We start from the raw sequence: 15,632 nt of genomic DNA, 5'->3' as shown, positions 1-15,632 counted from the left end.
AAAAAGCCATTTGATTCACTCTTTCATTAAAGGCTTTAGAAATCTTATATTCCTATGTAGCTTCTCAGGTACTATGCTCACTCAACTTCCCTACTTCTATCCTAGGTAAGGAATAGAACTACGGCCTTCAACCCTGCAGATTATATTCTGATCTGCTGTCCACAGATTGTGTACTCTGAGTGGTCTCCCCAGAAGTGGGGATGAATTTGCCAAAGGACCACTTTTAGAACCGGTTATTGCTCTTGAGAATTTACAGCTTCTCTTCACTAAAATTCCATGTAATTTTTAGTTCTTGATGTTTCTATGTTACAGCAGAGCAACAGCTTTTAAGTGCCAGCTGCTGGTGGAGTTTGCATTGGCCTATGTGACACAGGATAAATAAGCACAATGAATTAAATTTTTCATAAAGGTAAATATTTTCCACTTAAGAAGTAGTCACTTTATTTCCAAAGATTATGTCCTTTTTATCTTTTATTATTAAACTTTTTTTAATGAAATTATGGTGATACTGACTATAGTTTTTTTCACTATCCTTCATTAGAAAATTGGTTGGCAAACTGTGCTTCTCAAATTCTTCTAAAAATTTTGTCTGTGAATCTAAAAGTATGGGGCATCATGCAGAATGTTTTTTATGTCTGTTTCAAAACTACCACTTCATGTCTAATAATATTAAACTGTCTTACCTCTGATTCATGTATCTCCAGTTTTGGCAGCTGAAAGAAAACCGGACTCAAGAAAATATTCTTGGCTGGGACATGTTGGTTAATAAAGAATATTTCCATTCTCTTATAAAGTTCAGAAAATGTGCTTTAGGTTTTTTCTTTCCTACCAGAAGAACTGAGTTATGTGCCCTGATCTCTGGCACAGTGTCACTCGACATATTTTAAACATTGTTGTTTTGGTAAGTCAGCAGCAACATATGCACTCCATAAATGTCAAACACAAAATGAAACACATTCAGCATTCTATAAACCATGGCAAACAACTCAGCATCCCAGATATTTGAAATATCTGTGATATAGCTCAGCTCCTTCTCACTTGGAACAAACACTTTTTTCAATTCTTATGGCCAACATGGATTAGGATAGCTCAAGAATGTTTTCTTGCTTCTTTCGTAAGAAAAGGCTTTTGATAAATATGTTGGAAGAAATCATGTAATGTTATAAGTATGCATATATTTCCATTAAAAATAGAATATTTAGGCATGTACTAGCATTACAAAAAATCCCATTTGATCTAATATTTTAAAATTTACTTTAATCCTCATGTCACCCTTTCAAGGTATATGTTACCCTGAAAAAAAAAAGAGTATAGAGAGGCTGCTCCAGGCTTATTTAATTTAAGCAGCTCAAAGTTACAGAGCTAATGAGTGATGCCATCAAGGGGAGGGATAAGTGAGTCCAGTTTGTGCTCTTTTCTCCAGATCAAATTGTATGTTTATGTCTTCTAGGTGACTCTGAAAATAGGAATAGCTCTCATCTGTTGAGATTTATATGGGATGGACAAAATATGTCCACAATCTTTGTCGAGCCAGTAGATGATATCTTGGAAGTCCCCTTATAGCATCTTGGTTTGGTACAAGATTTTGATGAGGACATATGATCCCAAAGCATTTAATGCACAAAGTCACTCCTGGCTCAGGATGATGCACCATAACCCACCAGCTGTTTCACAGCATGCGTTGCAGGGTAGCTTACAGCCAAACAGCAATGAAAAAGAAAAAATTGCATCTGTGACACAATTTTTCTTTAGTTTCTAGTCATTTATATCATGCACTGAATTGGATGGAACCTAAGAAAGTAGTCCTTCAATTTTAGTTACTTCAATTTTCTCACTTAATATAAAAGCATCTACCTTTTATTCATCTCCTGGAAACAAGATGAGGTTGAATGGCTGAATCGGAAAATATGAGAAAGTACATACATACCAAACATAATGACTAGTAATGTCATCCTAAATTTAAAAAATACATAAAAGATTCATATCTAGAAAAATGTTATTAACGTAACTTCTGCCAGAATGTCATGCTTCTAATATCGTTCAGTAGACATTAGATGGTTATGTTGGTGGGTCACATAGCACAGTAAATACACTTGTGTTTGACGCAGTGGGTATACTGGTGGGATCCCAATAACAAAAGCCCCCAAATCTCCCAAACTGGGATTTTCTAATTGTATACATTAAATATATGTACTGTTATTTTTATTGACGCATTTTTTTGCTTCAATTTTTTATTCCTTTCTCTCTGCAAAAGGTTTTGTCGGGACTCAGAAAATAATACCTCAAGATAAAGGCCACAGAAGCAAAAGTTTTCCTCCAACCTTCTTGGGCCTTTCTGTCTCTCAGACCCATTCTCCCTTGAGGCTAGCCATAGAAGTTAGAATCCCTCTTCCCCAAGGTGGGTCCTAGAAACCAGAGTCTCTTTTCCCCAAAGCCAGCCATAAAAACTAAAAATATCACTCTAACTCTACCTCCTCCTTCCTTACTTTCTGTGTAAAATCTGGCCATAAAGAAATTATCTGACCTACCTTGTTTGACTGTAGGTCATAAGACCCCCATTGTAGAGAAGGCCCTGCCACGTACTCAGAAGGACTGCTGCTAGAGAGGCCAAGAAGAACCTAGACAGAGCCTGCTGAGCTTCCTGACTCAGTCTATCAGCATTAGCTTATACCCTTCTTGTTCACTCGTATTTCCATGTGACTGTTCATACTTCGTTGAACATAAGCACGAAAATGGACAATTTCCCTTTATTTTTGGATCTTCATTCTAAAGGCTCCCTTGTACACGTTAATAAATTTGTATGTTTTTTCTCCTATCAATCTGTTTCTTGTCAGTGATTTTCAGTGAAACTTGAGAGGGCAAAGGGCAGGTTTTCCCTTGGCCCCTACAGTTTCCATAAGGCACGTCTTCAATGAAATATCATGCTGTCTCGGAAAAGATGTATTGGCTGCAGTGAGGGGAAGTGATGAAAGAGTGGATGATAAGTCTGTGAGTGCACATGATTAGTATAATTAACAGTCATTTACAGAGAACTTTCACACATAATTTTTAATTCAGTTCTCACAAAGATCTTGTTAAATTGGGGTCATCCCCTCTTCTGCTTAACTGTATCAATATAAGGAAAAGACGACTTGTGCTTACTAAGGAAACTTGGAAGGCAGAGTCTCCAATTAACGGATAGGGAATAAGTGGCAGATCTTGACTGAAACACCAGTTCTAGCTCTTAATAGCTGTGGGATCTTGGGCAAATTCCCGATGAATCATTATCCTCATTTGTACTATGGTGGGGGATAACTGAAGTTTGTTATTTTGTTACTTTTCCAACAGCAACAAAAATAGTCACTAGAGGAACCATATCATGGATTCCTCTTGATTTAAAGAACCATAAGAAACACTTCACTGCTCTGTCATAGCAGTGAATCAGCTGAGAAGCCTGGCCTTCTCCGCGGCACTGTGTCTACATGGAGGCATCAAGTAGCAATAAGGTGGTTTTAACACAACTTAACTTTGTCCGTGAATTATAGTCTCTACTATGAGTGTGTGTGTGTGTGCGCGTGCATGCGCACGCACGCATCCCCCAAGGATACTGAAATTTGAGCAGTCGGGGCAAAATTACACATGACTTTATTCTTCAGAAATAAGCAACTCATTTTAATGTGACCCTCGTCAGAGCATGTATAGAAGTGTGAGCTTTACACCCCACAAAGCCTTTATTCATTTACAGAAAATGTTAAAACAGAAGGAAAAAATATGAAAATTATGGTAACTGTTACAGATTCACTTAAAACACTATATTAATATATCAATATTAAGAATGACCATATTAATCACATTTTTAAAAGTAAGAACTTGGTTAGAAAGCACAGGTATGCTTGTTTGAAAAACAATAATGTGTTACCTTGCCTTACACTTGCCTATGCCTAGGGCATTCACAAGGTGAAATATGTGCTGTGCACACCTCATGGAGGGTTGATCTTGCACTGTTTGGAAGAAAAGTACAATGCAAAGTCACATTTTGATTGAATCCTGAGATTCTGTTTCACCCCAGGGGAATCCAGAGTAAAGCCATTCGGGTTTCCTTTAGCATACCAATCAGCAGGGGCAACCAGGGCCAGCTGGTATGAAGGAGACATCAGAGACTTCTGTGTACCTGGAATTCTGATAGTGCTCAGAAGTCTGGGCTTTATACTATCATCTAAAGGGCTGTGCATACAAGGGCAATGCTTAACAAATAGCCTCTGATGATTATGAAAATATATGGCACTTCAAAATAGCCTCCTTTGTGGAAAAACAATCTATAGTATTCCAAATTCCGAATATAGCTGTAACAGAAGATCTGAAAAAGGGCAAAATGTTTTATGTGTTGTCTCATTAAAACCCCTCACCCTATTCGGGGAATTAAAACCTGCATTCCTGCCCGAGGCCAGTAATCAGAAGGCAAGAGCAGTGTTCTTTTTTCTTTGTTTTCTAGTATTTTAAACCACAGGAAATGGCTCAACAGAATTATCTAGACAGATGTCATGAGATCATCTTCACTGGAGATGTTAAACAGCGATGGCCTGAAGCTGAAAACCCCCTTTAGAAACCCTGTATTTCTGCTTAAAGGACGGATGATGGTTCTTTAAGATGAGAGTCTGCCATCCTCCTCATTTGCCTGCCAATTTATAAACTTCTCTTTCCTTTTCCTCAAACCATTTGTCCTTATTCTTCATTCGGCCTCAGGGACAATAAGCATGTGTGTGTATGTGTGTGTGTATGTGTGTGTATGTGTGAACTTTCAGTAACAGATTTGGCATTCCTGGGTGGGCCCATCATCGCCCCAGTGGAACGGCTCCCTGTGACTGCTGCTGTGGCAGGAAGAGGTGGGGAACAGCCCTGGGTCAAGTCGTGGGTCTTCGCCAGTAGAAGCATCGCCTTTTTGGGGTGGGAGGGTGAGGGACCACTCCAGCAGCTGCTGCAGCCTGTATAGCTAGCTCCAGGGAACTCCTGTCTCTCCCTCCCTGAATTAGATGCAACTCCTCACAACCTGAACCTCATTGAGGAAAAGGAAATGGATTTGGGAAGAGTCAGGATGACTTGGCCCCTTTGGTAAGTTTCTCAGTGTACACACGGAGACCCTTGATTCCACCCATTTAGGGAAGGTTGTGAACCTTCCAGTGCTGTTGTAGGGCATTTGTAGGCACTGTGGGGGTGGAAGTCACAGTTGAGCAGAACTAGGGAATGTGGGGAATTCATTCCCTTTCAGATTAGGAGAATTCAGTTCTCATTTGTACAGTTCCCATTTGTTTAGCAGGCCTTGGCATTTGAGATTGTTTAAATTGGGAATTCCCTGTATTGTCTACTTGTCAACCTGTGTTTGTTGCTGTTTGTGAGTTTTGTTTCAACATGGGAGGCTCTGTTTTTATTCCATATGAAAGCCCCTTGGGGAGAATCTTGGCTAAATAGCCAACTTATAGCTATAAGTCTGTCTAAAAAGAGAATGGTGTTTCATTGTAATACTGCTTGGCCAATGTACGTGTTGGAGTGCGAGGTGAAGTGGCCATTGAATGGAACCTTAAATTATTATACTGTCGTATAACTGGAATTATTTTGTCAAAGGTCAGGTAAATGGGATGAGATCCCATATGTACAATCTTTCATGCAATTGCATAATAAAGAGGCTGAGAGACCTAGGACAAAGTTAATGGTAAGGATAGTCAGACCCTGGGTGATAAAATTGGATAGGAATTAACCAGGTTGGATCTCATCAGCCCTTTCAATCCAAATGTCACAGAACCTGCTCCTCCGCTGCCAGCTCTCCACCCACTGGGGAAGGTGCCATGGGCTCGGCTGTGCTCAAGCTTGCACTGCTGCTCCATCCGCTGTGGCCCCTGCCCCCGCTGGAGCCCTGCGGATGGCCCAGGGAGCAGCCCTGTGCAGAGCCAGGTCTGGGGCAACTTCCGCTGCCTGCTGCTTCCGCCATCTTGGCACCGTGAGAGGGTTTGGGGAGGGCGTGACTAGAACCAATTCTTCAGCCTGATGCTCACTGGGTTATGACTTGGGAGTGGGAAGGTTCTCTCCTTTCAAGACCCAGCAGGGAACTCAATTTGGCCAGAGGGCACCCATAGCTGTGGCAGGGGAATTTCCATTGTGGCAATATCAGATAGGGGCTGGAATGCGCAAGGATAGCTGGCAGGGTATTGGACTTACACAAATTGGGATCCTAATGTGGATGCAGACAGTGTGAGAATAAATCATTACCAAAAGCGTATCCTGGTAGGCTTCTTGAGGGGACTGCCTAGACAGAAGAGTTTAAACAAGGTCCAAGAATTACAACAAAAACCTAATAAAGATGTCTTTGAATTTTTGGAACATATCTGTCAGGCATATTGGAAATATACACATGCAGATCCAGAGGCCCCTGAAAATATGTGCATGGTTAATATGACTTTTATAAAGCAGAGTGCTCCAGATATAAGGAGGAACCTACAGTGTGTAGAAGAACCAATTGGCATAAACCCCTTGCAGCTTCTTGATGTTGCTTTTGAAGTATATAACGCTAGAGAAGAACAGAGAGTCCAGGACTCAGATGATGAAGGAGGGGGCCGGGGCTCCATGCCTCACTAGTGGCTCCAATCCAGGTATCTCCATAGGAGCCCTGGGCATGACTGACAGTGGGGACTTGATTAGTGGACTTTTTAATTGATACAGGAGTGCCGCTGCCGCCAAGTCACATGGGTAGAAGTGGTCCAGGGTCCCTGTGGCTACCACCTTGGCCCCTGGCACCAGCCATGCATGGTGCTCTGTGAGCCAGGCAGGGGGTGGGGCCAGGCAGTGGTGAGGCAGCCATCAGTGGCTGAGGAACTCGTTGCCAGGGGTCCAGGAAGCAGGCACTGGGGAGCTGCCGCCAAAATCCTTGGTGGCCGTGCTAGACCTAGGTGAGCACTAGGAGCTGTTCCAGAAGCGGCAGAAGCTCACCTCCTAGGGCACCACCAAGCTCCTGCTGGTTTTGAATACCAGGACCTGGTGAAGCACGCAGGAAGCTGCCACTGTGAAGCAGTTTGTTTTGAAGTTTTGGCCTTAGCAGACTTCCACATCTTTGACTGCAACTGCAGCATTTACAAGAAGCAAGTTCTATTCCTCTTGAGGTCTACCAAAAAGTGAGTAAGGCCACATGGGCCAACAGGACCCTGGGACGTGAACAGCCACACCAATTAAGAGGATTTCTAGGGCATAGACTAATTGTCCCTGTCAGTCCCCTTATACTATACCAATTTTACCTGTCAAGAAACCCCATACCATACCCCATTCCTACAAGATCTATGTGCCTTTAATGATGAATGGTACTTAGCTTTTGCATTTGAAAGGCAGGATCCTGAGACTAGTGGACTGTGTTGCCTCAGGGGTTTAAAAAAACTTTCCTACCCTGTTTAGTGAGAGCTTAGCAAGGACTTTGCGGAACCTACAATTGGACCAAGGGATTCTGCTATAAAGTATCACCCCAAAAGGTGCAGATTTGCAAACAGCAGGTTACTTATTTGGGATTCCAAATTAGCAAGGGAACCTATGGCCTAATGTCAGACCAAAAGCAAGTCATCTTGAATCTTAAGGTGCCCCAAAATAAAAGACAACTGTGTGAGTTCCTAGGAATGGCAGGGTTCTGTGACATCTGGATCTCAAACTTTGGGGTTGCCTGACTTGCAGAAAGAATGTAAATTATATGTTCATGAGAAAAATAAGGAATGACCCTTGGAGTCTCAGTACAGATGCTGGGAGACATCCCATGGTCAGTGGCATACTTGTCAAAGCAACTGGACCATACTGTGAGAGGATGGCCTCCTTGCCTTGGGGCAGTAGCTACTCTCAATCCAGCCACCTTGTTACCAGCTGAAGAGAATGAGCCTTTACAGCATGACTGTTTGTTTAGAGGTTCTAGAGGCTGGATGGTAAGATGGCTAGAGGTTCATTCCAGCAGGATGGATCTGTGCATACATTTGGAAGGAAAGGGGGCTCCTGATGGCAGGAAATAAGGATATTAAGTAAGCAACTGAAATAATGGCCCTGATACAGGCCATGGCTGAGCCCAAGCAGGTGGTCATCATGCACTTCCTGATCACTAAAAAAAGAGACACTCATGTTGCAAAAAGAAATCAGGCCACTGACAGGGCTATTAAGGAGGCTGTTAAATGTGATCTGTTCCTCAGTGCCTTGAAACCCCACCTAGATTTAGATCAATTCAAACTCCACTACACTAATGAAGGTGAAAAAAAAGAGCTAAAGACTGGGGCTCTGACACTTGGGATGCCACAGCTAAGCGGAGACAGAATTGCCTTGGTTTGGCCCCTTACGAGGCACCTATATGAATGCACACATTATGGACATGATGCCTTAATGGATTTGGTAGGACCTCATTTAAGAGGACCCTATTTGAAAAATAACTGCCCTTTTCTTGCTTAAAATAATCTAAAAACAGAAAAGCAATCTGCTACACAGGGAACCCAACATGTGGGGACCCACCCTTTCGATGATTGGCAAATTGATTTCACTCAGATGCCTAAAACAACTGGAAACTTCAAATATTTGCTTGTGTTAATATTAGTATATACCTTTTAAGGCTGGGTAGAGGCTTATCCTACCTGAATAGAGAAGCATCTGAAGTTAGCAGAATCCTTCTGAAGGAATTTATTCCAAGGTATGGACTCCCTTCCTCCACACAGAGTGATAATGAATCCTCCTTTATACTGGAGGTAACTCACCAAGTAAGTAAAACCCTACATCTAGAATGGAAATTACATGCATCCTGGAAACCTCAGTCTTTGGGACAAATGGAGAAAATGAATCATACCTTAAAGAAAACTATAGCAAAATTGATGCAGGAAACCCATTTAAGTGGGATAAGGTGTTGCTACTTGCCTTCCTCCAGATAAGGGTAGGTCCTAGAAGTGGGCTTAAGTTAAGCCCCTATGAAATAGTTTATGGGAGACCCTTCCTAGCACCCCGAGGTAAGTACAGTAATATAACCATAAGTGAAGAAAACAAAGTAAAGCAATATGTCAAACAAATAAATCAAATACTAACCACTATACACAAGTTTGCCTCGTTCAGGTTCCCAGCCCAGTTGAAAGCACCCCTCCACCCCTTTAAACCAGGAGACCAGGTGTTGCTTAAAGCTTGGAAAGAATAAGGACCCAAACAACAACTGGTGAAATGGGAGGGACCCTATGAAGATGGAGAGACAACTCCTCGATGAGGATTTTTGGTGCTGGGTTTGTTATTGTGCCCATGTTTCTTTCTTACCCAGCTCTGTATCAGACATTATGCGCAAGGTGACAGTAAGGACCCACAGTCCTCCTGGTGTCTTAGATACCGAGTGGGGTAAAATCTCTCTTATCAGGTATCCTCCATTTGGCCTTGTCAATCTTCATGGTTGTAGTTGTTGCTTATGCCCTTTTCACCCGGTAATCTGTTACATCCTTTATTTTTGTACAAGCCAGAAAGAGCAATGGCATAAATAAGTACAAACCTGCCATCTAAAACATCACCCCAATTTGGTGGGAAGTAGCTCAATGACTACGTCACTCTTCCTCCCATAGATATGAAAGAGCAAAATTGATGGTGGGGACTATGTAACAGAAGTAAGGGTCTTAAAAAGGGCAAAATGTTTTATGTGTTGTCTCTTTAAAATTCCTAACCCTTTTTGAGGAATTAAAACCTGCATTCCTGTCTGAGGCCAATAATCAGAGGGAAAGAGCAGTGTTTTTTGTTGTTTTCTAGTATCTTAAACCAAAAGTGATAGCTCAATAGAATTATCTGGACAGAGGTCACAAGATCCTCTTCACTGGAGATGCTGTAAACAGTAATAGACTGAAGCTGAAAACCCCCTTTAAAAACCCTGTATTTCTGCTTAAAGGGGGGATGATGGTTCTTAAGACAAGAGTCTGCCATCCTCCTCATTTGCCTGCAAATTAATAAACTTCTCTTTCCTTTTCCTCAAACCACTTGTCCTCATTCTTCATTTTGCATCAGGGACAAGTACGGAACTTTCAGTAACAGAGCTAACGTTGAAATAAAACTGTCTGGATTAACTGTTGCAATAAGAGAGAGCTCATTTCATCCTGCCCTTGTCTGTCTGGCAACTGCTAATCATCTTTTAAAATGCAGTTCAGCCATCACCTTGCTGTCATGGCAATGTTTTATACCTGTTTACATCTGCTGTCTGCCCAGAAAGGTTAGTAAAGTTGGCAAAGGTGCCTACTTTGTAGTTGGATCTTCACAGCTAGCTCACTGCCTCTGAAGGAGCTCAGGCAATTTTGCTCCAAAATATGACTCCTTGGTATTTTGAATTGAGGCCCTTAGAGATTAACAGGGCCTTGGAAAAGTACAATTGACTTCCTTTCCCTTCCCTGTGATCTCACTATATTGTAGGCAAGAAAATTGAGAATGCGACCAGACCTGGCCCATCATTTTAAACACAATACCTGTCTCTCAGGTTAATTTATAAGTCAATTTGTTTCCCCCCATCCATTGGTTCTCCCAAGTATCCATTCATCCTCCCTAGCAAGCATTTGTTTATTGCCCCTAAACAGAATTACCACTATTCCTCATCTTCCCTCCTCCCCTCTAAAAAGCAGGTATAAAAATATCTGGATCCCACTGGGATATTGAGTAACCACTCTGTGATTCTCCCCATGAGCATGGGAAATAAATCTTTCTCTTATTAATCTACCTTAATTGTGAGTTTATCTTTCAGTGAAATTTCAGGGGGAAGGGCAAGTTTCCCCTCACCCCTACACCAGACACACAGGCAGTGCTGAGTAAACGCTTGTGGGGTCAATGAGGAAATGTGCAGGACAGGACCTCAAACAACAGTAAGCGGAGCCCATTGAAGGATCACCCTATGAAACAGATGAAAGAATAAGAGATAAGAAATGATGGAATGAGTTAGCCAGGGTGTCTGGGCTTACAGTTCAAGCAAAATGCTAAGATATACTTCAGTTTATACTTGCCTTTAAGAATAAGTCATTTTTTTCCCCTGAAAATAATTTGTACCACTTATTGTTAAAGAAAACAGGTTTGCAAAGAAGCTACTTTGTGGTTCTAACACAGAAGTTGTCAATACCACTGAAGTTTTCTATAAAGTTCACAGTAGCTGGCGTTTAAATACTAGGCCAAGAGTAATCAGTAGGAATGGTCAGCATAAATAAAACTGCAATGTGGGAGCCATGGGGGATTTCCTCACATTTTACTAAGAATAATGATGTAAGTAAAACAACAAAGTCTCTCCTGGGAGCTTCACCTAATATAACATGCCCTTTAACTAAACTGATGCTCTATTTGGAGCAGACCATGTCTCTTTAAAATGCATTAGCTGAAATGAAAGCAAGTCCCCCCTCTGGAATCTAAGGTTCTACACATGTGATTAACTCCTCTGAGGTACCTTTGAAATACAAAAATATGTTATCACACATATAACAGTATAACATCATCTCTACTTACAATAAACACAGAGAAAAACAAAAGCTACTATCTCAGAAGAAGTAAATCCAACCCATCTGAACCTGAGACTTCACCTTCACGGTCCCCTATCATTCATGATGCCATCTCACTTTTCAGCAGCCACAATTGGCTCCATGCCCCTGCCTTCCATCTCTGTAGGTTGTTACATAGCTTAAGGACCTAGCAACGAAATGAATGGCTTTGTATTTCTGAAAGGTGACCTATGTTTAATGAACTAAAAGAGAGGTAGAGTGGAGGTGAACAATGACCAAGGCTGGAAGACCTTGTCCTAGCTTACTGATCCTCCAATCTTCCGGAGAAGAGAAGACAGCTGCAGAGATGCTGACGGGGTAGGAGAAGGAACTCCTCCCTCCACAATGCAGTAGAGCTGCCTGCCCTCTTGCAGTTTGTGAGGACCTTCAAGTAGCCCAGCAGGCTTTACTTGTATCTTTCCCGAACTAGCATCAGAAGATCAAAGCTTCCCAGTCAGTCTTCTAGAGATAAGGAAATATCATTTTGAAGAAAGATTTTCAAACATGACAAAGAATCCATTTCATTTCTGTGTAACTCACTTTCCTCAAGAGAAAAAGAAAAATGTGGTCATATGGGATATACACAATCAATAAATATAAGAGTAGAACTGCATGAGATTGTAGGTATTTAAATGATAAACCTATGTTGAACTGATAATAGAGAAAGTGTCGTTCAATGAGAGTCGGGTGGATCTGTTTCTAGTTCTCTGACCTTGATAAAAGTCATTCAAAATTGCTGGGCCTCAGTTTTTCCAATCGCAGGGCTGGGCCAGATACAGATGTGAAAACAAATAAAATTTAAAAGCTGCTGGAATTCCAAAAACACTTCAAGCCTTGTGAGAGATGTGACTGTGATCTCAGTCAAGTAGCATGTTCTGCATTTCTGCTTAGATTATAGTTTAACTTCCTTCCTCTTTGTTCTTATTCGTAAATGACTAGGAAGGACCAGAGACCAGACCTCCCCCTTCCAATCATTGATCTTTCTTATAGATCAACTGCCTCCTTTATTGTCCTGTACCTAACTCAGATCAGAAGGCACTCCAAACAAGGACCCCATGACAGTTACATCTTTAGCATGGAATGTTATATGTACCTTTACCAAAAGAAAAGGGCCATCTACACTAATCAGATCATCATAACTATACATTAAGCCTTACACAGAGAGATGTTGAAATTTTGCTAAAATTTTCTAAGCTTTGTCTATATAAGCCATCCCAAATTTCTATACTTTGGAACATTGACTTCCATTCTTTGGAATATGTGCTCCCTGGGCAGGCCCGTACTGAATACTTGCATTTGAATAAACTCTCTTTAACCTGGATTTTGACCATTTTGGTTATTTTAGGTTGACACGGAGTACCAGAGAGACCCTGCAGGTGACCTGGGCTGCTGCATCTTCCCTGTGCTTTCAACTATTTAATCTACTGAAGTTCTGGTGGACAAAGACAAATAATAAAAAACGAGATGATTTTAAAGGTCCTTGATGACTCTATTGTTCTTAGGATGAAAATATAGATTAAGAGTTATTATCTTAAATATATACCTGCAACAAAACTATAAAAAAGTTAAAACTATCCATAATTGCTGGTCATCTTCTCCCACCTCCCTTTTTTAATACCTAGGAATGTGATACCAAAAATAGTTCCAACAATTCTTGCACAACTCCAGGGGGCACCATTCATAACAAAGACAACATCAGTGGTGTCTCCTAGAATGTGCCACTCAGTGGCCCTAAGGAAGATGCTTTTAGAGTGGAGTGGACTTGTGCTGGCATCTTATCTCTACCACTAACTAGCTATATGACCATTGGCACGCAATTTAATAATCTCTCTGATCCTGTTTCCTTCTCTGTAAAATGGAGATAATAAATTGTATTTCCAAAGGCTGCTATAAAAATTAAATTAGATACCATACATACAGAACCTGGTGTAGGGCAACATACCAATGACAGTATCAATTCTCTAAAATCACAAAACTGTGTTATTTCACAGTACGAAAAACAATGTATCTAGGACTTTTGGCCCATACTATAAATAGAGACCAAAATATATTGTGAAATGGGGAACAGATTTCATCTGCTAAAGATTCAGAAGGTACCCAAAAGTTAAAGAGATCAGAATGTAGTGACCCCAGAATCGCTTAATCTGTAAATCTCACAACAGTGACAACTGGTAGAAAGGAAGACTAATCAGCACACTAATTTATCAGGGTGTGTTGGCACAACTGTTATAGAGGATAAGAAACTGTTTAAATAAGACAGGCTGCATTCATTAAGGACATATGTGCTGCCAAAAAATTACAACATGTTTAATTCAAACGGTTTTTGCCTTCCTTAGGAATCCAGGACTTGTCAATATTTAACTGCACTAAATCTTTTATTTGATTCTTCAGTTAAGAAGCAATTAACCTACACAATAAAACTATAATTTAGAAATTGTAGATCTTCCAAATGATAGAACCGAAAGCGATTCTAGATATCATCTAGTCTAACCTCCACGTGCCACACCTGGGAAAACTGAGGTCTAGAGATGATGAGAAACACAACCACAGTCACAAGACGCAAAGCCAATTCTGGCACTTGGTCTCGTTTTTTCTCACTACAGGGAACCAATCTTTACCTTTACTCAATACACATACCAACAATTTAACATATTGGATATATGGGTTCTCATCTCAACTCTGCATCATTTGGAGTTCATGAGGCAATCAATGACACCCAAAGGACCGGATCAATGATTGACAGAAGCAGCAGAGTGGGACTGTGTGAGAAGGTTTGAGGATATTCAGGAAGGTAAATGAATAACATATTAGGGCATCTGTCAGTCTGGGATTTGGGTAGTGGCAATTAGGGTCTATTAAGGGATCAAATATAGAATTATTTTCCATATCTAGGACAGTGACTAGCATGTAGGAGATACTCCTTATTTGTTGTGTAATTGGATGATGAACTGTAAGTAAGCAAATGAATGAATGAAAGGACCTGTTCTGAGAGAAGAAGTGAGAGCTTTAGAGGCAGCAGAGAAGAGGGCCTGCCTAGTGTAGTCCCTTAGGGGAGGAGGAAGAACAGTGGGCAAAGCTATCCCTAGCCTTAGCAGGAAGGAGGTACCTTGTTCCCCTGGCAAGGACAGTGTTTTGCTTCCATCCACATTTCCATTCTGAGGAAGTGCAGTAGTTCCCATGGCACTGGGTCTGTTTCTGGCTACTTTGCTCAGGATGGAACATGAAGAAGTAGAACGTTTGAGGGGAGCCTTTCTCCAAAAGCAACAGAAATTTTAAATACATAATGTCAGGTTATTTTTAGAGAAAACTCTGTGCTCACATGCCTACGCATGCAAGCTACTGACCATATGGACATGGATGAGGAAAGTGTTTCATAGCAGGATCAAGAAACAAACCTGATCCTACGCTAGCAGAGCAGACCCCACCTAATGAAGGATGAGGGAAACGTGGGATTTCCTGACCAACTTTCTATTCACTAAAAATGTGGCCCTCTGTGGTCCCAAGCCTGGTATGCTTCAATCTTGTGCCAAGTCTGTTAAGGCTGGACTTTCAAAGCAGGAGTCATTTGAAGAGCACTAGGGGCACAGACATGATAGAGAGCAGCATCTCATTACATTTTCCAAATAGGTCAGTGTTTGAAATTCCCTGTCCTTTAAACATCTATATCTAATATTTTTCACTTTCGAACCATAGGATGTGGTCACTTTGAAGAAAATATGTACCACTCATGACCTCTTGTAGTTTTCTAGGATTAAATAGAAAAAACTATAATGATAGAGTCTGCATCAATGCCTAAGGAAGACCTTTCAAGGTTCTTATGATGTAAGCAATTTCCTATTTAAGAGGAACATTAACACTTCAGTGGATAATAATGAATAATTGAATAGTGACTTCTCCATACAACAAGTAGCAGACTAATAGCAAAATGACAATGTGTGTGTTAGTTGCTAAGAAAGAATAGTGGATTCTGCCCCATGTTTATATGAAAGATCTATATAGCCCAAGGAGAATTTTTAATCTTTAATGTGATCTTCACTTAACATCTGATTAAGGCAAAGATGGTGCATTTAAAAAAAAAGTCTTTCAAAACTAAGAGAACAGACCCGGCACGGTGGCTCATACCTG

At 41.0% G+C, this 15,632-nt stretch overlaps 1 protein-coding gene across 1 annotated transcript in view; it reads right to left on the bottom strand.

Annotated features, from left to right (window-relative positions):
* Nucleotides 1–15,632, bottom strand: part of STXBP6 (syntaxin binding protein 6 (amisyn)) — a 248,733-nt gene that overhangs the window by 34,248 nt on the left and 198,853 nt on the right. The gene's annotated exons all lie outside the window — the stretch shown is intronic.

This window comes from Propithecus coquereli, unplaced genomic scaffold, assembly GCF_000956105.1.
Source record: "Propithecus coquereli isolate 6110/MARCELLA unplaced genomic scaffold, Pcoq_1.0 Scaffold261, whole genome shotgun sequence".
Taxonomy (NCBI): Eukaryota; Metazoa; Chordata; class Mammalia; order Primates; family Indriidae; genus Propithecus; species Propithecus coquereli.
The sequence above is the reverse complement of the archived record's forward strand: the minus strand, read 5'-3'. Positions and strand labels throughout refer to the sequence as shown.